The 22,083-nt window shown below is 41.5% G+C and overlaps 1 long non-coding RNA gene across 8 annotated transcripts in view; it reads right to left on the minus strand.

Annotated features, from left to right (window-relative positions):
- Window positions 1-21,796, minus strand: part of LOC106729083 — a 93,569-nt gene extending 71,773 nt beyond the window's left edge. For 3 of the 8 annotated variants that reach the window (XR_004315414.1, XR_004315419.1, XR_004315415.1), the window contains exon 1: window positions 21,556-21,789. This is a non-coding gene — a long non-coding RNA (uncharacterized LOC106729083). Of the gene's footprint in view, window positions 1-21,555 lie in introns of all 8 variants that reach the window. The other 5 variants (XR_004315417.1, XR_004315418.1, XR_004315420.1 and 2 more) reach the window with 3 other exon arrangements.
- Window positions 21,797-22,083: the final 287 nt, after the last annotated feature.

The raw sequence follows: 22,083 nt of genomic DNA on the forward strand, positions 1-22,083 counted from the left end.
TGTGAAGCCAAAAAATGCAAATTCCCCGAAGTGTGACAGCAACCTACAAGCTAGACAGACATGCATCCAACAGGAAAGGGTAAAAATCTAACTGGTGGAGAGGGCTGAAGGATCACTTTTGACCAGTAAGTTACTTATGCAGAACCGAGGCACATACACCCCTGTCCCGAAGCTGGGCTAAAAGATAAAAACAAGGGGGAAAATATGAGCAGCGACATCAAAGAGCCCCATTAAGGAAATTATGTAAGAAATGATAAAAACTGTAACTACATACATCTCCTTTCCTTTCTTGACTGGTTTAAAACAACTGCAGAAAACAATAGGCATGTAATGTGTATTGTTGGTCCTATAACTAATGATAAAAGCCCAAAGGAGGCAGGTGGAGCTAAGTTACATTGAAGCAGGGAAATGACAGCAGATGGTAACTGAAATCCAAAGGAAGGGATGAAATGAGCCAAAAGAATAAAAAAGAAGTCATTATAACAAAAGTTATAGTTACATGTCCTCTTCTTCTCTCAGCTTCTTTAAAAGGCATGTTACATAAAGCAATAATTATAAATATTGTTTTTGTAATGTAGATATAATATGTATAGCAATAATAATACAGAAAAGGGTGGAGGGAATGGAGTTTTATGGAGTAAAGTTTCTGTATTTCACTGAAACTAAGCCAATGTGAATCTGAAGGAGATTCTGGTAGGTTAACAAGTTTATTGCTAAGGCTTAGAGAGCACTCCTTAAGGAATTAATTTTAAAATATATTTAAGAAACCATTAAAGGAATTAAAATGTTACACTAGAAAATATCCACTTAATTCAAAAGCAGGCAGTAAAGGAGGAAGAGAGGAACAAAAATGGTATGAGACATACAGAGAGCAAAAACCAGCATGGCAGATGTGCATCTAGCCACATCCTCAATCATAGTGAATGTGAATGGATTAAACAACTTCATCAAAAGACAGATTGTCTGGTTGGATTAAAAATTATGCTTTCTACAAAAAGGTAGACTTTAATTTAAAGATACAAATAGGTGGAAAGTAACAAAATGGAAAAAGATATGCCAGGAAAGCAAACAACCATAAGAGAGCTGGAATGGCTAGACTACTATCTGACGAAATGGACATTAAAGCAAACAAAGTGTTACTAGAGACAAAGAGGGACATTTCATTATGAAAAAAGGTCAATCCATCAGGAAGGAAAGGAAATTTGAGGCATGAACACAAATGTAAAGATTAAGCAACACTGCTAAATACCCAATGGTCAAAGAAAGCACTGGGGAAATTAGAAAATGCCTCGAGATAAATGAAAATGAAAACACAACATATGGCAACGTAAGGGATGTCAGGCACAGAAAAACTTAGAGCTGTAAATGCCTATGTTTAGAAGAAGAGACATCTCAAATCAGTAACCTAAACTTCACCTTCAGAAGCTAGAAAAAGCAAAGCAAACAAAACCCAAAACAAGCAGAAGGAAGGAAGTAACAAAGAGCAGAAATAGATGAAACAGAGAACAGAAGAACATAAAATCAACACCACCAAAAGTTGATTCTTTGGAAAGGTTAACAAAACTGACAAACCTTTAGCAAGACTGGTCAAGGAAAGTTGAAATTTGGGAGAAGACTCAAATTACGAAAACCTGAATAAGAGGCCATCATTACTGACCACTCAGAATGAAAAGGGTTGTAAGGGGACACGACGAACGCCTGTATGCCAATAACTCAGGTAACCTAGACAACATGGACAAGCACACTAATCACCGAAATGGACTCAAGGAGAAATAGGAAATCTGACTAGACCTGCACTAAGAAAAGGGACTGAATTGGTAATTTAAAACCTTCCCACAAAGACTAGGACCAGATAGCTTCACTAGTGAAGTACATCACATCTTAAAAGAACTACTAATCCTTCCCAAATTCTTCCAGGAAATAGAAGCGCCCTCTTGTTCTGCAAACAATACCATCAATAAGCGAAGACAACTCAGAACAGAGAAAATATTTGCAAATCATATGTCTGGTAAGGGATTTCTATCCAGAATATATAAAGAACTCTTAAGACTCAATAAGAAAAAGGTAAATAATCCAATTTTTAAATGGGGAGAGGATCTGAATAGGTATTTCTCCAAAGGACATATGCAAGTAGTCACTAAGTACATGAAAAGACCCTCAGCACCACTGGCTGTGAGGGAAATGCAAACCAAAATCTCAGTGAGGTACCACCTCACACCCACCCCAATGGCTGTGATAAAAAAGACAGACAACAAGGGTTGACAAGAAGGTGGAGAAATTGGAACTCTCATATGTTGCTGGGGAAATGGTCAAGACACTTTGGCAAACAGTTGGACAGTTCTTCAAAAGTGTTAAACTAGGAGTTACCTCTGTCTGGGCCATTCCACTCCTCCACTCCAAACGTATACCCAAAAGACATAAAAGCACGCACCCATCCAAAAGCTTGTCAACAAATGTTTATGGCAGCCCAATTCATAATAGCCAACAGGTGGGAACAACCCAAATGTACCTTCTCCTGATGAGTGAGTAACTAAAAAGTGATATATCCATACAATGGAATATTATCTGACAATAAAAAGAAACCGAGCGCAGATACATGCTGTCACTTGGAGAAACCTTAATGCAGGTAAAAGAAGCCAGTCACAGAAGACCACATGTTGTATGGTTCCATTTATACAAAATATCTAGAACAGGCAAAGATACAGTGGTTGCTTAGGGCTGGGAGGAGGAGGGCTAGAAAATGACGCTAATAGTACAAGGTTTCTTTTGGGTGAGTATATTAGTCAGGGTTCTCTAGAAAAACAGAACCAGTAGCACATACTGGAAAGAGATTTATTATAAAAAAGTGGCTCGTGTGACTATGGAAACTGGCAAGTCCAAAAATCTGTAGAGCCAATGTCTCAATTTGAAGACCGTCCAGCTGGAGAATTCTCTCTTACTCAGGGCAGAATCACCCTTCTGTTCTACTCAGGCCTTCAACTGATTGGATGAGGCCCACCTACATTACAGAGAGCAACCTGCTGTTATGAAAGCTGAGGGCATGGGCTTCCATGAGGGCAAAGGCAGAGTGTGATGGGGCCAAACTGAGAATAGAGTGATGAGTCATGTGAAGACACAAAACTGAAATACAGGAAAATATCTGGGGGCAATGAATTGTTACGCAGCTGGCATGCCAGAGTCTGAGGACATGACAAGAGTATAGAGCCAGCAGCCTGCACCCCGATCAAACCCTTCCACAACCTTGTGCCTACTGAATACCGCTCAGTGCAATTCCCTGGTCAACTGGCATAAATCTAACATCACTTTATTCCCTCTACAGCTGTGCTCCAGACAATCAGTGCAGCCACACCCAATTCTCAGGGAAACGCCTGTGTGCACAGTGCCCGCTGCCCCGCGGCCAGTCCCGTGACGCTGGTTAAAGTAGCCATGGGCATCTGGTCACCTAGTATGATGCAAAAACTGTCCAGGCCAACCAGCTTCCTGCTGGAAACGGGAAAGATTGGGAATAGCAGGGGAGTGTTGTGACATGGAAAGCTGCATTGGGATGGCTGTCACGGCCACTTCCAGACCAAAGGGAAGACGGAGCGGAGACCTGGCTGAAGCAGAGGAAGCTGGCTGAACAATGCAGAAACCATGCCAGGACCACACCCCCGTGACTGGGTCTGGAGACAATCAGGGGTCTCTGGAGTTGCCTCCATTGTCCCAGTCCAAGTAAATTCTTAAAGTGACACCCCTCCCCTGAGCCCCACCCATTCCTAGAGGTACCTTGAAAGGAGCCCTGCATTTGCACCCTAAATACCTGGCTGCACAAGTCTCCCTTCCCTAGGAATTGCTTCACTCAAGTATCGGGCACTCATTCCGTGCTAAGCGCTGTTTGAGGCACAGGAGACCGCACTAGATGAGGCAAGCTGGGCCTCTGCACAGAGCCGGTTTCCTTGTGGTCAGAAACTGTCTCATGTTGGTGGTCACCACTCCCACTGGATTACCCTCTGGCAGCCCCTGGCCCTGCGCTCCCACACCCCTGGCTCCACGCCCTTGACTCACACTGTTCAGAAAGGTTCCTCTCCGTAGAAATCCCTTCACCTGCTAAATGACACCACCTCCTTGCAGCCTTCCAGGATCTCTCAGGCAAAAGTAAGTCCCCTGTTTTCTGTACTACTTAGCACATCTGTGGCCATCATGGAACTCCTGCCACTCCTGCCACTCTGCCTCCGAGTTCAAGTGATTTACATGCCTATCTCACCTTCAGGAACTTGAACTCCTTGAGAACAGAAACTGGGCCTGATTCCCATCACTGAACCTTCCACATGGGATCCCTCCAACGCACAGTGGTTACACCAAACTAAATTCAACCAGTGAGGAGCTTGGGAGGAAGTGAGGAGGTCAAACACCCTTTTCTCATTCTCAGCCTCCGCATCCAAGCACATGGTCCTGAGTCCCTCACTGTCACACTATCTTCTAGAGTAAAATTTAAATGGCACCATGCATCTAAAGCCTTTGGTCCAGCTGCCCTCCTCCAAGTCCAAATCATCCGCAGCTCACAGACAAGCGAGTTATTTTCTCAGCCCTGGCCGTGGTCAGTATTGCCCAGCTAGGAAGAAGGCTTTATAATGAAATACTTCCAAGTGCTTTGAACTGGCCAAGCTGTGTTTATACAATTACAAGCAAACAAGCTAATGTAATGGCATGGCTGAGATTTAATGGTGCCGGGTCAGGAAATTACAGTTCCCTGCTTACATGTTTCACTGCCGACTGGTTTACATCTCATCGGAAAAGAATCTTGCTTTGGACTATTCCTTTGTGCAGAGGGGGCTTGCTATAAATAAGGGGGCGGGGAAGTGAGTTCTTAAGTGAGTTTTATTTCCTCCTGAGGGACACAGACGAAGACAAGGGGGTGACTGTCAGCGTCTGGGCTGCACCAGAAAATTTCACTAACTATGTACAGGTGGCAGCAGCATAAATAAGAATAATAAGGGATGCCTCCCCATAGGGCCAGGCTTGTCTCTCAACCAGTTCTGCCAAGACTCCACGGACATGGGCCAGAGATGCAGCTAACACAGTATCAGAAAGAACACTGAGTGTGCAATCGGGGGGCCTGGGTAAAGACCTCGATAGCCACTAACCAGCCCCGGGAGCTGGGGCATGTCACTGGGCTTCTCTGGGCTTTAAATCGCTCATCTGTATACTCAACAACTGCTTAAGGTTCCTCCCAGTTTGAGTTGAATCTATGCCAACTCATTAGACCATTGCTCCCCGGCCACAAGATTACTAGAGCTAAGCCGGTAACATGAGGGTCATTTTTCTAATTGCACCGATCCCCACACATGTATCTGCCTGGTTCTCCATGTGACTAACCCCACATCTGTCATGCAGTGGCCTAAGGTCATGGCATCTGGCTGGGGCTGTGACACTTTGTGACACTCTTACTCACACGTGGTGTTAGGGGCACAGCCTCTAAGACTGCTCTCTCCTTAGCTCCAGAGTCTAAGAGACAGTGAACGAATGGATTCATGCGCTCACTGGCCTTTCAGGATTTTATCACAGTGTTATTTTTAAACTCAAGTGAAAAGAACTAAGTGTTCAAGTTCTTGAGTGGAGAGGGTGGATGAGTGATACACTTTCTGTGTAAGGGTGATCCCTTGTGAAAAACGTACATGCAGCACAGCTAAAGGAAAACGGTAAATCTGGCTTCACCAGAGATGCTTACCCCCCCAAGCCTACCCCGGGGCCCCTCTGGAATGCAGTTCTTAGAACTCATGCTTTTAAAACATGGACCAACCAGACTACAACGTGAGGCATTTCTGAGGCCAGACTCCCCAGACAGAATCCAAGACAGACTTGTGCTGCATTATTAGGGTTGTCAAAGATATTAATGAAGTTGCTAAGAGGGGTCCTATCAGTAAACACCTCATCTTTGATATCTCGTGTCGTTGGGCGCTACAAACATTCCCCAACAACCTGCTTTTCAAGTTTGCCTCTTTTGTACTCATTTGCTGAGGCCGTGGCAGTGGAAGTTGGACCACTCTCCAGAGCAATTAGGAACAGCTCTCAAAATCCATCAGTGTGTCCAAATTTTATCCCACTCTCAGGAATCTATTCCCACATGATAGACATAAGGTCAAAGATCTGTGTATAAGAATGTTTCTAGCAAAAATGTAAAGCAACAAGAGGGAAGTGACTCCGTAACACAAATACATGATGGGAATTATTACCATGATGCTTCTTAAGGATGTTTTGTAGTAATATACAAAAATTTTTGCTACAAATTTTAAGTGAAAAAAATGAGGTTGCAAGTTTTATATATATTTTTCAATCCTTGAAATGCACAAACAAAAAGATGCAAGACAAAATGCTAACAGATTACTTTAGATTTGAGAGGGTAAGTGATTTTTCCCCCTTCCTCCTTCCCACTTCTCACTTTACTCTGCTTTCCAAATCACCCACAATAAATTTTACCTTGAAATTATAATATCATTATAAAAAACTGAGTGTTCCTTAGATGACCACCCCTTCCTTCATTTGAAATTACCTTGTCTCCCTTCTCATCACCACCATGCCTTTCTCCCTGCAGACGCAATGGCAACAGGAAAATCAAAGCCACATAATTCACTTCGGCTAGTGATAATTACAAATGTCACAGCCCATATTGACAGGTTTGTTGGAGAGTTCCAAGCTGGGTGGGTGGGGGCAATATCTCTATCTACTTTCAAACGATTATTTTGAGGACAATAGGAAAAAACACAGCAAGACAGGCATCGTGCACCACTGCTTGATTCTGAAGTCCTAAGCATCACCCAAAGGCCAGAAGAGAGCGGGCTGACCCCCGCACACCTCCATCCTCCAGGAAGGCCCTGAGGACTTCACACTTTTTCTTGGAACAGGCTTTTCCTGGAAGTCTGTCTTGTGGGATAACCCTGAGCGTACTTTGTAAGATACACAGCACAGGAAGAAATCACATACGAAATGCTGGCGCTGGGGGTGCAATCACAGAGCGGGGGCTGGTTATATGCATATACAGGGCTTTTAAAATGCATACAAAGATGCACAGAGTCTGGAGGGAGACCCCCCAGAGAATTAACATCGCTGAATGATGAAATTATCAGTGGTATTTTCCTTGTGATGTTGTCCTGCATTTTCCAATCTTTGTATGTGTTGTTTTTAAGGAAGAGTTTTATTTTTAATATGATAATTGAGGGATATGCATAAAAGTACATAGAAAAGACTCAGAAGGAGGTAGTGTAAGAGATAAATCTTTTCTTTTTCATACTTTCTTTGCATTTTCTAAATGTTTTGCAATGAAACTGCATTCCATTTTCCAACAGAAAAAAAAAAATACAGTTATTTAAACAAGTCCTAAATGTATTACGGAGAAATGTTTGTTCTCACAGCTAAAATGTCCTTTTAGTTCCAGGGTTAGGGCAGGGGATATTTCTCAGTGATTTGTTGGCTCCACCTCAAGCCAGATGCTGTCAAAATTATTTACTAAGCACTTATTAAATAGCTGGGACTGTGCAAGAGTTCATTTGCTTCATTAATTCATTCACAAATATTTTTGATAATCTATACATTAAAGCATTGATAACCACATTTGTCTCTGTCCTGAAGAAACTTCCTGCCTCGCTGAGAATATATACGAGTTAACTATGATAGCCCTTGCTCAACATCTGTGCGGGCTGGTTCCAGGACCACCCCTCACCCAACTCCACACCTAAATCTTAGGATGCTCAAGTCCCTTGTATAAAACGATGCAGTACAGTTTGTGCTCTGCAACCACGGCTCTGGGTCTGCGGTTGGTTGAATCCGCAGATACAGAACCCACGGCTACAAAGGGCTGACTATATAGTATGGCAGTTGTTCTTAAAATTTAGCTTGCATCAGGATCACTGGGGCGGGGGCAGGCTTCTTAAACCATAGATTGCTGGGCTCCACCTGATCCAGTCAGTCTGATCCCAGATGATGCGGGTCTCACCCTTGGGGGACCCCTGCATTATAAATGCTTGACAGAGAGGTATGCAGACAGGGTGCTGTGGGAGCGCCAAGTTCCACCTCCATCAGACGCTGTGTTCCTACTGAAAGCGGGGGTGGGGAGAGAAAAAAGAGGGTAAGCCCGCACATCAGTCCATAGAATCCTCAATGCCTTACTAGGTAGATTTCTAGACCATCACACTCTTTCTTTCAGGATCTGACAATAGCCACTAGCTCTTTCCCCAAATGGACTAAGGCATACTCGTTAGACACACGAAAGCCTAAACTCGCCACTAGTGAGACAGTTCACCAAATTGAAGCCCTTCAAGAAGGAGGCTTCGATAATATCTGCACAATTAGGGCCTGCAGAGACCATTCCAAACGCCTGTGTATGTGGGCATGTGAGGGAAGAAAAGGACCAACATCTGTGATGCTGGAAATGCTAACAAAACTGGCCATGTTGGGTAAAAGCCTTTGCTAAGGGTGCAGCGACCCTGTTTGGTGACTCTGTTTTATAAGTGCATAATGTAGCCAATGGTTTACCCAAGCCTGTGATCATAAAATGTTACAAAGCGTTCCAATATTATTAAGATAGTAAGGCCACTTATAAAATACTTTCTGGATGAGGGTCAAAAAGTTGATGACAGTGTTCCCTGGATAGAAGTTTAGCTATATATAGACTAAAAGCCAAACAGAAATGTCATGAGCTTCATTTTCTGCACCCTCGAACACTGTACTTTATCAACTGGGTCAGAGTTTAGATGTACCAGGACAGCTAACTCGTTTAAAGGATCCACAGAGTAGATCATTTTGCAGTAGCATACTTACTCTCTATTTTATATTTTACATACTAGGTGTCAGGGGTTATATCTGCAAAATTGAATAAGTCTGTAAGAAAGTCAGTATATCACTACATTATTTTTTCCCCCTGAACAAGTGTGTGTGTTTAAGGACTAAATATGAGAATAGCATATAGAGGGAGAAATCTGGAATCAAATTCATGCAGGTTAAATCATTTCTAGATTTCTTTTAACCTGGTGAATAGTACTACCCATTTGTTCTTGTTGTTTCTTTTCCTTTTCTTGTCTTGCGGCTTATCTGATTTCTCTTCCTCTCTGTCTGATGAATGGTCCATAGAGGGATTGGTAAAAAGTGAAAAACAAGATGCTTAGGACACTGGGAATATCATTAGTGAGAACATTTCCCCCAAAGTGCTTCATTTTGCCTCCAGATGGGTTACAAATATAGTTAAGCTCTTGTCTGTACATTAATTCAGGGCATCAGAGTTTCATAACCTGTTAAAAATGCTTATCTTGCACGTAAGAACTAGCCCGGTGAGCAAGTGTTTTCCATGTGTGATGCAGTGATGACGCAGAAATTACTATACCCAGTTTATAGACAGGAAGACAGGACAATATAACTAAAAATCTTTGGTTTTTTTAAATTGCTATTTTTTTCTTTAGAAATATCACCAAAATGGTCCTGGGAAATATCTTTTACTACTTGTGGGGAAAAAATTTAGACTTTTTAAAAAATTACATACCTAAATTCCAGAGAGGAATAAGGAGATTAAGTACAAAAACTGAAATTAAATAAACACTGGGAAAATAGAGTGAATGTTCATTTGATTTCAGAATAGGGTTGGATTTTTTAACAACAGCCATAAAGGAAATTACCACATTTGATTATGTCTATCTTTTAAAAGTTTTGTCTCTCTGAAAATACCATACACAAAATAAGAAAGTAAAAAGACAAATTTAAAGAAATAGTTACAGTGGGAGGAGGTTATAGTTCAGTGGTAGAGCGCATGCTTAGCATGCACAAGGTCCTGGGTTCAATCCCCAGTACCTCCATTAAAACATAAATAATAAATAAACCTAATTACTTCCCTCCCCAGGTAAATACTGCTGTGCTTTCTGCCACTATAGATTTTACATTTTAAAGAATTTTATATAAGTTAAATAACACAGCACAGTCTTTTTTGGTCTCTACTTTTTCACTCAACATAATGATTATGAGATTTATTCATGCTATTGCATGTATCTAATTAATTCCTTTTTATTTATTATTCCTGAGTAATATTCTATTTATGGATATATCATTATTTATTCATTCACCTGTCAATTGGCATAAAATTGTCCATCTTTTTCTAGACATTTATTCTAAGGAAATAGTAAGATATTTGTTCAAAGATTTATGTATAGAGTTATGTATTACAGCATTATTTAATTATTAAAAAATTAGAGGCTATCTATACATCCAACAATAAGAGATAAATCAAGCAATTATAATCAGTCCATTCAAAGAAAATGCAGCATTTAAAAACCACATTTTTGAATCATTTTTAATTAACACAGGAAAGCCTTCATATATAATGTTAATTTTTTAAAAAGGGATACAAAGCTCATTATCTTAATTTTGTAAAACTAAATCATTGAAGCACTAGAAGAATGCAGGGGTGAATTCTATTATAATATATGTATGAGAGGAAGGTTTTCTAAGATTGAAAATCTGGAAGCAAAAAAAAAAAAAAAAAAAGGAAAGGGAAAAGAAAGAAAAAGATTGATAAAAATCTTTTGCCGAAAAATGAATAAAATCAAAATACATCTGATAACCTGTGAGAAAATTATTGCAATACTTATCACAGATAAATAGATAATGTCCCTAATATATAAGGAACTCTTTAAAATTAAGGGAAAGAAGACCAAAAACTAGATAGAAAAAGGGATAATTTACTAAAGGACAGTTCATTAAAAAAACTAGAAATAGCCTAAATATGTGAAAAATATTCAACTCTACTCATAATTAGGGAAATGCAAATTACAACTTTACTGAGACGCCCATTTCTCACTTATCAGATTGGTGACAATTAAAAAGCATGACAATACATTCTATTAAAGGAATTGTGGGAAATAGGTGTTTTCATACGTTGCTGGTGGGAATGGAACTGGTACATCACCTTTGGAGGGGTCCCCGGCAGTATCTAATGACTGCGTATCTATTTAAAACTACTTTTTGATCCAGCAATTTCACTCCCAAGAATCTATCCTGAAGACAGAACTCCAGCAAAATGAAAATACATATGCACACAGTAATTCATCGCAGCATTGCTTGTAATGTCAAAATACTGGAAGTATCCTAAGCACTTGTATATGAGAGGTTGAACCAACTCTGGTATATTTATACAGTGGAGTACCTTGTACACCTGGGAAAAAGAATGAGGTTCTCTACAAACTGATATGGACTGATTTCCAGGACATACTGTTAAGTAGAAAAAAAAAATCAGTTTGCAAATGTAGTATCTACTGTATTACTTTTTGTGTAACAAAAAAAGTGGGGGAAATATACTTGTATCTACTTATTTTTGCAAAAGGAATCCCAGAAGGACAGACTAGAAATAACAGAGATTGGTCACCCTCAGGGCAGGTGGGTGGGAACAGGGCAGAATGGATGACGGAAGGGACACTTTTTTGAGTAACCTTTTGGTGTACCTTTGATTTTAGAATCATGTTTATGGTTCACTTACTCAGTGAATAAATGAATAACCAAATGTGTTAATTAATAATCAGAATCAGTGAGGATGTGGGATAAAAACTGCACGCAGAATATGAACAGAAACAAATAATCCTAATAGTATTTACAATAACTACCACACAGACAAAGAACGTGGGGATCCAATCAAGTAATTTTGAACACGGTAGTTTGATTTTATACCCTTAGGCTAAACACAAAAACTATAAACAATTATTGTAGCTAGTAAGTTTGTTTTTCACTGTGTTGTATGTTAGCAGTTCTGAACCGACTTATGTATATTCCAGCACTGAGCAGACAGTGGGGTCCCGTTTTCACTATCAGAGAAGGAAATATAGATACACAAAGGGGAGGCAAGGATGCGCCCTGTGGTGCTGAATTGGAATTGGAGGTGTTGGTGTAAAAACATGGTTTTCAAATATAGAAATCAGTACGAATCTCAGGGCATGAACATATATTCCTGGCTCTGTTTGCTGAGAATGTTGAGAACCAATAACATCCCAGTAGCAGTGAACACACTGAGTGTCCAGATCGGGTTTCTAAATACCAACCTCCAGACTAAAAGGAACTGCCTCCTTGAAGAACTGGCTGATTCCAGGGCTGGTGGAGCATCTTGCTGTGCAAAGAAGTAAGGACATGCTCAAAGGATGAGGGGGACGTGTCAAAAAGACATAGCCAGGTTGAAGGGGCTCCCAATGACCACAGGTGGGACAATCTGAGCATCGAAATCAATAAAGACAGCAACAGATTATAAATTAGGCTCAAACGAGAACCTATGAGTATCTTATAGTATTTATATCTTATACTGATAAAAGTGAGTCAATGAATAAGTGGGGAGGAGGAAAGTGCTCCCTTACAGCAGATGCAAATTAATAAATGAGGGATGATGGAATTAGAAAATCTCTATTTGGTAACAATCATAATAATGTTCGATTCAAGCAAGAATCATCAAGGATGGTAAAAATAGCAGGTAAAAACTGAAACATGAATAGGATAGTTACACAGTATTAAGTTCCTCCCTACGAGATAGTTTTTCATTACAAAGGGTAAAGGGGTATTATTTATGGTACAGCATGTTGGCAGACACCACCTTACTCGACTGACCAAGGTTGACATCAGCAGGATGTGTCCAAAGCACAACTCGTGCCCTTGGTAAGATGCTCTGAGGACCCGGCCTCACCCCCCAGCATTCCTGCCGAAGACGCGCAGTGTGAATGTAATCATGAGGAAACAGCAACCCCAGACTCTCTTACAGGGTAACTGCTCTGTACTTTTCAAAGATGTCAGAGCCAGACAAGAAAGGCTGAAGAACCACCCAGATTAAAGGACACCAAAGAGACCAAACGCTCAGTGAAAAAGAGAGGAGGCAAATGTGATAAAGTGTTAATATTTGGAAAATATGGGTGAAGAGCATATTGGAATTCTTTATATTATTTATATAACTTTTCTGTAAACCTGAAACTCTTTCAAAATAAATGGTAGAGATAGTGAGGAAAAAAATATATATTCTCTCTTCCTCCGCTCTCTCTCCCTCTTTCTTCTGTCTCTGTGTCTCTGTCTCTCCATCTCTGTCTTTGTCTCTCTGTCTCCGCAGACCCACACACAGAAACATGTCAGAAGGAAACGCAGCAAAAATGTTAATATTGTTTGTATCTAGAGGGTGGGGCAACACACTTAAAATTAATCTTCTTGCAAAGGTAACAAATCAAAAATAAACTAGTTGAACTACATCAATCTAAAAAGCTTCTGCACAAAGGAAACCAAATGAAACAGAAACAAAATAAAAAGGCCACTTACAAAGCAGGAGAAAGTATTTACAGATCATATATCCAATAAAAGATTAATATCCAAAATAATAAAGAACTCATACAACTCAAGAGCAAAAAAGCTAACAATCCAAATTAAAAATTGGGCAGAGGGTCTGAATAGACATTTTCCCCATACAGATGGCCAACAGGTACATGAAAAAATGCTCAACATCACTAATTACTAAAGAAATGCAAATCAAAACCACAATGAGATACCACCTCACACCTCAAAGACAAGAAATATCACCAAAAGACGAGAAATAACAAGTGTTGGCGAGGACAGGGAGAAAAGGGAACCCTCCTGCACTGTTAGTGGAAATGAAAACTGCTGTAGCCACTACAGAAGGCAGTATGAAGTTTTCACAAAAAAATTAAAAATTTAACTACCATACGATCCAGTAATTCCACCACTAGGTATTTATCTAAAGGAAACAGAAATACTAATCAAGAAGATAATATGCACCCCTATGTTCACTGCAGCATTATTTACAATAGCCAAGATAATGGAAGCAACCCCAGGGCACACTGATGGATGGATGGACAAGAAAATGTGATATACACATTTATTTGTGTGTGTGTGTTGTGTGCATGTGTGCAATGGAATATTATCTAGCTGAAAAGAAGGAGATCCTGCCATTGTGACAATGTGGATGGACCTTGAGGGCATTATACAAAGTAAAATAAGTCAGACAAAGATAAATACTGTGTGTTCTCCCTTATATGTGGAATCTCTTTAAAAAAAAAAAAGTCCAAATTCATAAAAACAGAGAGTAGAATAATGATTGCCAAGGGCTAAGAGGAGGGGGAAATGGAGAGATGATGGTCAAAGGGTATAAACTTCCAGTTACAAGGTGATAAGTTGCAGGGATCTAGTGTACAGCATGGTGACTATGATTAACTATACTGTATTGCATATTTGAAAGTTGATAAGAGAGTAGATCTTAAATGTTCTGACCAATGACAATAACAAAAAGGTAATTTATGAGGGAAGGGATAAATTGGGAGTTCAAGATTTGCAGATACTCATATATATAAAATAGATAAACACCAAGTTTCTACTGTATAGCACAGGGAACTCTATTCAATATCTTGTAGTGACCTATAATGAAAAACAATATGAAAATGAATATATGTATGTATATGGATGATGGAAACATTATGCTGTACACCAGAAACTGACACACTGTAAACTGACTATACTTCAATTTAAAAAAAGGTAATTATATGAGATAAAGGATACGTTAACTAACCTAACTGTGGTAAATACTTTGCAATATATACTTGTAGCAAATCATTATGTGGTACACTTAAACGTACGCAACGTTATATGTCAAGTATATCTCCATGAAGCTGTGGGAAAATAAAAAATTATAAAATCTTCTTCATGCTTTTCTGCTTCACACATATTCAACCACGAGTTTGTATGTACTCTCACAATATAGATATATTGACAATTTTAGGAAGTGCTAGCAAGGGCTGGGACTCTCAATCTGTCACAATGGCACCTTGTCAGTGTCAGCTGTCTTGTCCATATCGCTGCATGCCCCAGCCTGGTCACACCCACCTGGGCTCTGCCAGCAGCTGTGGCAGTGCCAGAATAGTTCCTGATGTATCATGATAGCAAGACAACTGTAGTCTCAAATGACTTGAAGTGTCACATGTTCTTCCCCTGAGGCCACATGTATGCCGTATGACAGAAGAAATTCTAAAAATGGCAATGTGCATACTCTGCTGCAGAAACACCCTGTCACTTTCTGGCAGCAGAAAAGTTCCAGCGTGATGAACATTGAGTCTGTCTGCCCTGTTAAAGTGTCATTGTTTTTTTTTTAAGCAAATCATTATTTCTTACAGATTTATAGAATGTACCATCTCAATCTTTGGGTGCCTTGGAAAACCACCCAAATTCTTTCCCTGTTAGTTATGGTTTTAAAAATAAATTTTAAAACATCACTTCTCAGTGCTGGGCACACATAACAGAGAGCCAATAAATGCTCCTCTGATGAGTGAATCGAGAAGTGAATCAGGGTGGGAGTGACTGGGGTGAGGAGAAAACTCTGCCATCTGGGTTTTGAAGTTTGGATTATGCAATAGGCTTGACAGTTTGTGACCAATTTATTTAACAGTTTTCCAGTTTCTGCCAGTTGGAGGTGACTTTAGTGGGTTACTGAGTTTTCCTCTGGCTTCAGGCAGGAAAGTATCAACATGTCAGGATCTCAGACGTAGGCTGTACGCCAACCGTCTCCAAAACTTCCAGAAAGAGCTGTCACAAATTTATGTCAAAAGACATCCTAAAGTTTTTATCACTTAAAATTCAGTCCTAACGGCTCAAACTTTTCATATCACAAAGCTGGGTCTTGTATTTAATTTGTGATTTCAGAGAGTCATGTGTCCAATTATTCTAGATTCTTCTCATTCTCTTCTGTCACTGAGAAATCATTCTCTGAATTTATTCTCAAAGGCTGCCACCATTCAAATATGGAGACAAATTCTTGACTCCTCAGAGGAATGAGATGTGGATATTCTATTAACCCGATTTCTGAGCAGCCTCTCTGGTTGACTCAGACAACTCAAGACATACTTGTGTAAAATGGTATGCTCTTCGGGAAAACCCAGCTGACTTTGTGATATTTACAAAGTACTTAAGAAATCAAGATAGCCTTCAGAACTAAACCTTGGAGATTTTAAATTTACTTCCCCAATATCAAAAAGGAAATGTATGATGGTTTATTTACTTATTATTATAAATATTTACTTTAAATTTATTATTATTATTATAATTTATTACTGTTTCTTGAAACCTGGCATTGTGTTTAGTCTCTTTTCAGAAAATAAATTTAAATCATGATGTGAATTTACCCCCCCCAGGATTTCATTTTTTTTTAATTGAAGTACAGTTACAATGTGTTAATTTCTAGTGTACAGTACAATGTCCCAGTCATGCATATACATACATATATTCATTTTCATATTCTTTTCACTATGTGAATTTAAATGTAAAAATCTAACAAGATTGGTAAATGGCTTTAGGATCTGAGAATTCAAATACCTCTCTGCCGTTTGCATCAACATTCCTTCTCATGAATATTCATACTTCCATCCCTTTCAGCAGTAACAGTCAACACACACAGCTACTTAAGTTGACTTATATTTATTAATTCATTTAACCCTTATAATAACCTTATGAAGATTGCAATATTATATTCTTTTTACAGAAAAATAGGCACCAAGAGTCGGCTGCTTAAGGCAGGGCTAATCGATGGCAGAGCACAGGTTCAAAGCCTCCAACATGACAAGTTAGTAGCTACTGTGTTTTGCCATGTCTGAATTATTATACAGGCAAATAGTAATACCAAACTCCTTTCCCTTGCCTCCCAGCATAATTCATGGGCCACCTCTCCTTTTTCTCACCCATTGGTAGTTGGTAAATGTTTAACAACCAGTGCTCCGAAGAGCTGGTTTGCAGCATTTAGCAATCTCCACGGCCAATTACAAATTACCAACTTGATGCCTCTGAAACTGGAGCTGGGAATAGATATGCAGTATAATCCATTAGGTAGTATTTGTATTCTGAAGATACAATATAACCTCAAAGAGCACAGAAAAGAGTAAAATGTAATAAAACAGACAATAAATTTTGAATATTTATTACCTTTGTTTTAATATAATCTAGTTTATTGTAAATGCATAGGATCTACTTCTAACTGATTTTTTTTTTTTTTTTTTTTACTTTCTGAAAAATTTACCAATTGGCTCTCAAGAGCCAGCCAATTCTATTAGATAATATATTTCCTGGAAGTATCTTTCAGTGTAAAATTGGGAGAAGGGTGAAATTAAGGTATTGGGCTACACAATCTCAATGGTGTCTGACTCTGCGCCCTCCTCCAGACAAATTTCTGGGGTTCCCAAACTCCTCTTCCGGGGGCACAGCCCAAGGTGTGGGTCAGCCCTGTCCTGCCCAGAGTTCCGCGGTCTGCTGCGCCACCTGGTGGTTTCAGTTAGCAATTGCTCTATTCCCTGCCTCTGTCTTGGTGCTTCAGGGAGCCTCTTAGATGGGGAGCATTCTTTATCCGCTAGCATTTTCAGCTACTAATTAGGCTTCCAGTGAGTAAGTTTCCTCTTTTCATTCACAGTCTCCTATTCTAAGGCCTTTAAGATAAATTCCCAGGCATTGGGCCAACACTTGACTAAGGATTTTTGTCCCCTACAGAGATTACCACCCCAACTCCAGAGCAGTAAGGACAATACCCAGGCCGGGCTTATAAATTTTAAGCAGAATATCCAGGGTCCTAACAAATACCCCAAAGTTCTTGTCACTATTTTCTCAGAGGCTGACAGGGTCCTCAGCAAAAAGATCTTCAAGTATTCCATCTTGACATCTCACAGATCCCAAAAATGAAGCCATAACCCTAACCTCCACCCCATAATCAGGACCTCTCCATCATGGACTCTATCCATTACATAATTTTAAGGTAATAAAAGCACATGGAGTGAGAGAGAAATGATTTGGAGGTTACAACCGTAGGGTTATATTAACCCGTATGATGAATCTCTTTAGTGTAACTGATTCTCAGGTAATTGAGCAAAAATCCTACATTGGGGGTGGGTGTCCTCAACCATTCTTCCAATCTTATTCACTTTTGTTTCTCCCACCTGGGTATTTATTCATTCATACAACTAATATCTGTTGAGCACAAGCATTGCTAGTCAGTTGGCTGGGAGATGTGGATCAAAGAAGAGTAAGACACAGACCCAGTCCCTGCACTTGAGGGCTCCCCAGGGTTGAGATGGAGGCAAAGGAATATACTTGGGAGCATCAGCAAAGCAGCATCTGTGGGTGCCAGTGACCAGAGGAGTTGATTCAAGGCAGAGGATTCGGGATGGCTTCCTGGAGGGGCATCTAAGGTGATCCTGAAGTGTATGTAGATTTTGGACAGAAAGAGAAGACAGGGACAGATGAATCAAGGAATGAAATCATAGACTGGAGGGTTTTCAACAGAACAAGAAGGGCACTTTGGTTGAGGACAGCATGTTCACGAGGCAGAAGTGATGAGTGATGACACTGGAAACTAGGATGGGGACATGTCTTCGTGGTCTGAATTACCATGTGGGAAATGTGGGCTTCATGCAGTTGGTGATAAAAATATTAGCCTTCCAGTGTTTTTAGGTAAAGGAGAAAGTCAGATCCATGATTAAAGAAGTTATCTGTCCAAACTCTGTTGGGCACATGTGCCAAATGTGGGCTTGTCTTCTGCCCAGGGACTCGGGACACTTCAAGCTCCTCGTCTAAAGATGAGAAGGACGGGGACAGTTAGAGAGAAAGAGCATTGCTTGCTACATCAGCCACTTCTGGAAAGTCCTGTCCCATGGAATGAACAACCAATCACTGACAAAAGAGGAGGGAAAGGTGATGGGAGCAAAGGGAAAGCAGAAACACTAAAAGGAAAACTTGTCTCACTTCAAAAGGAGGAGGAGAAGGAGCAGGAGACAGAGCAGAGGAAGAGGAACAGAAGGGGGGGAGGAGAGGGCTACTGGGGAGCGGGACCTGGGGGCAGGAAGGCTCTCCCCACAGCCCAGGTGGGAGAGGACAGGGCTGGAACTTGGGCAGCAGGAATGGGAAAAAAAAAAAAGGGTCTGCGGAAGGAGAACTAGGGTGATTTACTGCTGGAGAGTCTGGGGAGCCTGAGTGTTAAACAAATTTGAGAGAGTTTTCCTAGGAAGGGACTTTGCAAAACATCACAGGAGACTTAAATGTTCCTCCCCATTGATCTAGTCATTTTACTTCTAGGAGTTTATTCCCAAATAATCACACATGAGCATAAAAGGTGTGTAACAATGCTTATCACAGTATTGGTGTAGCAGGAAATAACTAGAAACAACCAGAGGAGATACATACATTTTGATAAATCTAGAAAAGAGATACATTTAAAAATCATGCTTATCAAGAATGTTTAATGACATGGACAAATCCCTTTAATAGATATAATCATGTTAAGTGAAAAAAATCTGGATCCACAGTGCATAGCATGATTCTAATTTTGTAAAGAAACTCTATATGTATAGAAAAAGAAAAAAAGAAGCAAAAGAAAATATTAAGTGTGGCTATCTCTGAATCATAAGATTGTGGACTAATTCTTTATACTTCACCAGTGTTCTAAAATTTTATATAACTAACCTGTATTATTCTACTGTACAAAGAAGTAATAACTGCCATGAAATAGAAAAAGAAGGTAACTGACCCACCAAGCCTGCCCGCTCCAGCCTGCTCACTGGGAAATCACCTGTGGTGACGCACAGAGACCAATAATGCTCATCTAACTCCAATAACCCCTTTTTGAATGCTCATTAGTACTTGAAGTCCAGGGGAAACTCTCACACAACCCCATCAAGTGCTCATTTTCATTATCTTCTTACAGAGAAGGAACCAGAGGCTCAGAGAAGTGAATTAACTTGTTCAAAATCGCACAACAATAGAAGCTATGGCTGACATGGCTCTCACTACATACCCGGCACTGTTCTAAGCACAAACTCATCTATTTAATCCTCATCACATGAGGATTTTTATGAGGCACATTCCATGATTACCCATCACTCTGAGTTAAGTACCATGTCCAAGCTTCCACACTCGTCAGTGGCAAACCTGGATTCACTCTGGCTTTAAATTCCTCCTCAAAACAACTTAATGTTGACTTGGCAACAACGTGGCTGTGCAGAAATTCAAACACAGTTCTGTCTAACCGAACTTCTCACCATCACACTAAGCCCTCAAACCTGCTGCAGGACAGAGGGGCGCCAGGGAAGAGGGGAGCAGCAGGGAAGGGACATGTAAGCATCCTGAAGGGGAAACTGCTTGCTGGACAGAGAGAGGCACCATGCAATTTACGATTTTAAAGGAAATGAAAGTACCCAACTGAGGATTTTGAAAAAGATGATAAAGTAATGAGGAGCAAATAACTTAAATGATTAAAAAGATGTTTCAAATTGAGTTAGAAAAGCTGTATTTTGATTTTTTTCAGTTAGAAAATCTTTTGATGGAAAACAAGCTTTTAATTCCTTTAATACTGACCATCCATTCAAAAAAATCAAGGAACAGTAACGTGTGTAACGTTAAACTCAATTAATCCAGTATTTATTTCCTCGGTCTAAGGACAGCAAGCAGGGCGGTTACCAAGCCTCTCGAGACCTTTGCAAGAGTCTCTCCCCTCCAGGTCCTGAAACACAGCAGTTTAGAGGCCAAAATGAGCCTGGAAATTCAGGCCAAGTACTAGAAGGAACAGGCAAGCGCGCCCTTCCGATGGGGCCAGGGCCGAGTACGCAAGTTGTGGCTCAAAACCTTAAACCAAGGGTTTTCTCCTGGCAACTGATGTATGACCACAGGACAGGCAGCTGCGGAATCAGTAGGACCGTTAGCAGGATTCCCAAACATGAATCCAGGTAGGACCAGGAGGGATGGGAATGATCAGGGGTGGCCGGGTTGGGAGGAATCTGGGAGTCAGTGCCGAACCTGGACGCGGTGAGACACGTCAAGCACCAGTTCTCACTGCAGCCCAGGGCGGATGGACTCTGCTGCCCAAAATGTTTGCTCTGGGGTGGTAAGAGCAACAGGCCAGCAGCGGGACAAGGTGCCTCCACGCGTCCTTGCCGATACAAATGATGATGGACGTGCCAATTAAGTGATTGGTTCCACGTGTCAGAAACGTTCACAGTTTAGCCCCTCCAACAACCCTTCGAGGGCGTCGCCACGACCAGCTCCATTTTACAGATGAAAACACTTAAGCTCAGGGAAGCGAAACAAGCCTTGTGAGCAAAAAGGAAACCCTTAAGTGAAGACAATCCTTGGGCTTAGTTTTATCTAGGAGTAAAGGGGCCGGGTTGGGGCCGGCTGGCTGGGGCCCCCTCGCCGTCCCCACTCGCTCTCCGGGCGGACTGGGAGCAGGCTGGGTGCCGGGGCTGCGGGGCGCGCGGTCCCCGGCCGCGCATCTGCGGGCCCCAGGGTTGCAGCAGCCCGGCCAGCGCGCGGCGCGAAACACGGGCTCGCCGGAGTCAGCCGCCGGGGCCCGGGGCGGCCCTGAGTCCGCAGGTCGCCAGGCTGCAGCAGCTAAACCCGGGCGCGGCGCCGACGGTCCAGCGTCCCCAGGGGTTCCGAAGCCCCGAGCCTGTCGCGAGCCACGAACCGCGAACCTCGGCGCCCAGGACGATGCGGACGCGGGCGGGCAGTGTCCCCGCGAGCCCCTGGCCCTGCCCTCCGTCTTACCGCAGCTGCTCCGGGTGACCAGGACCTCGGCCGTGCGCTCCGGCTTCCTTCGCTGCGCCCCGCCACTCCCGCTGGTGCTGCCGTCGCTGCCACCGCGGCTGCCCGCCACCGCGGTCCCCGCCGCGCCGCTACCGCTGTCTCCGCGTCCGCCGCGGCTTCAGCCGTTCAGTCCGCGCGCTCCCTGAGGCCTTCCCCGCCATCTTTGTTAGGGGCGGTCCTGGAACTCGGACGCGATTGGCTGGAGAGGGAATCCCTGTGTGTAGTTGATAATCACCTGTAAAGAAACTTGTGCCTGTTCTCAGGGGTTCTTAATAACTTACTAAGATACCAGTCCAACCGGTCTCCGTCGCTGCCCTTTATTCCCTCATAATCTTGTGACTTCCAGTACATGCGAGCATTAGAGGTAAAGTTGCTAAATCCGCCACGTATCAGGGTAGAGTTAAAGCTCAGTTAGTATCTACACTCTGACCAACTTCAATTTTAGTCGTGATATCCAAGGAAGAAAAATAAATAAGAAAAACGAACATC

This window comes from Camelus ferus, chromosome 26 (assembly GCF_009834535.1).
Source record: "Camelus ferus isolate YT-003-E chromosome 26, BCGSAC_Cfer_1.0, whole genome shotgun sequence".
Taxonomy (NCBI): Eukaryota; Metazoa; Chordata; class Mammalia; order Artiodactyla; family Camelidae; genus Camelus; species Camelus ferus.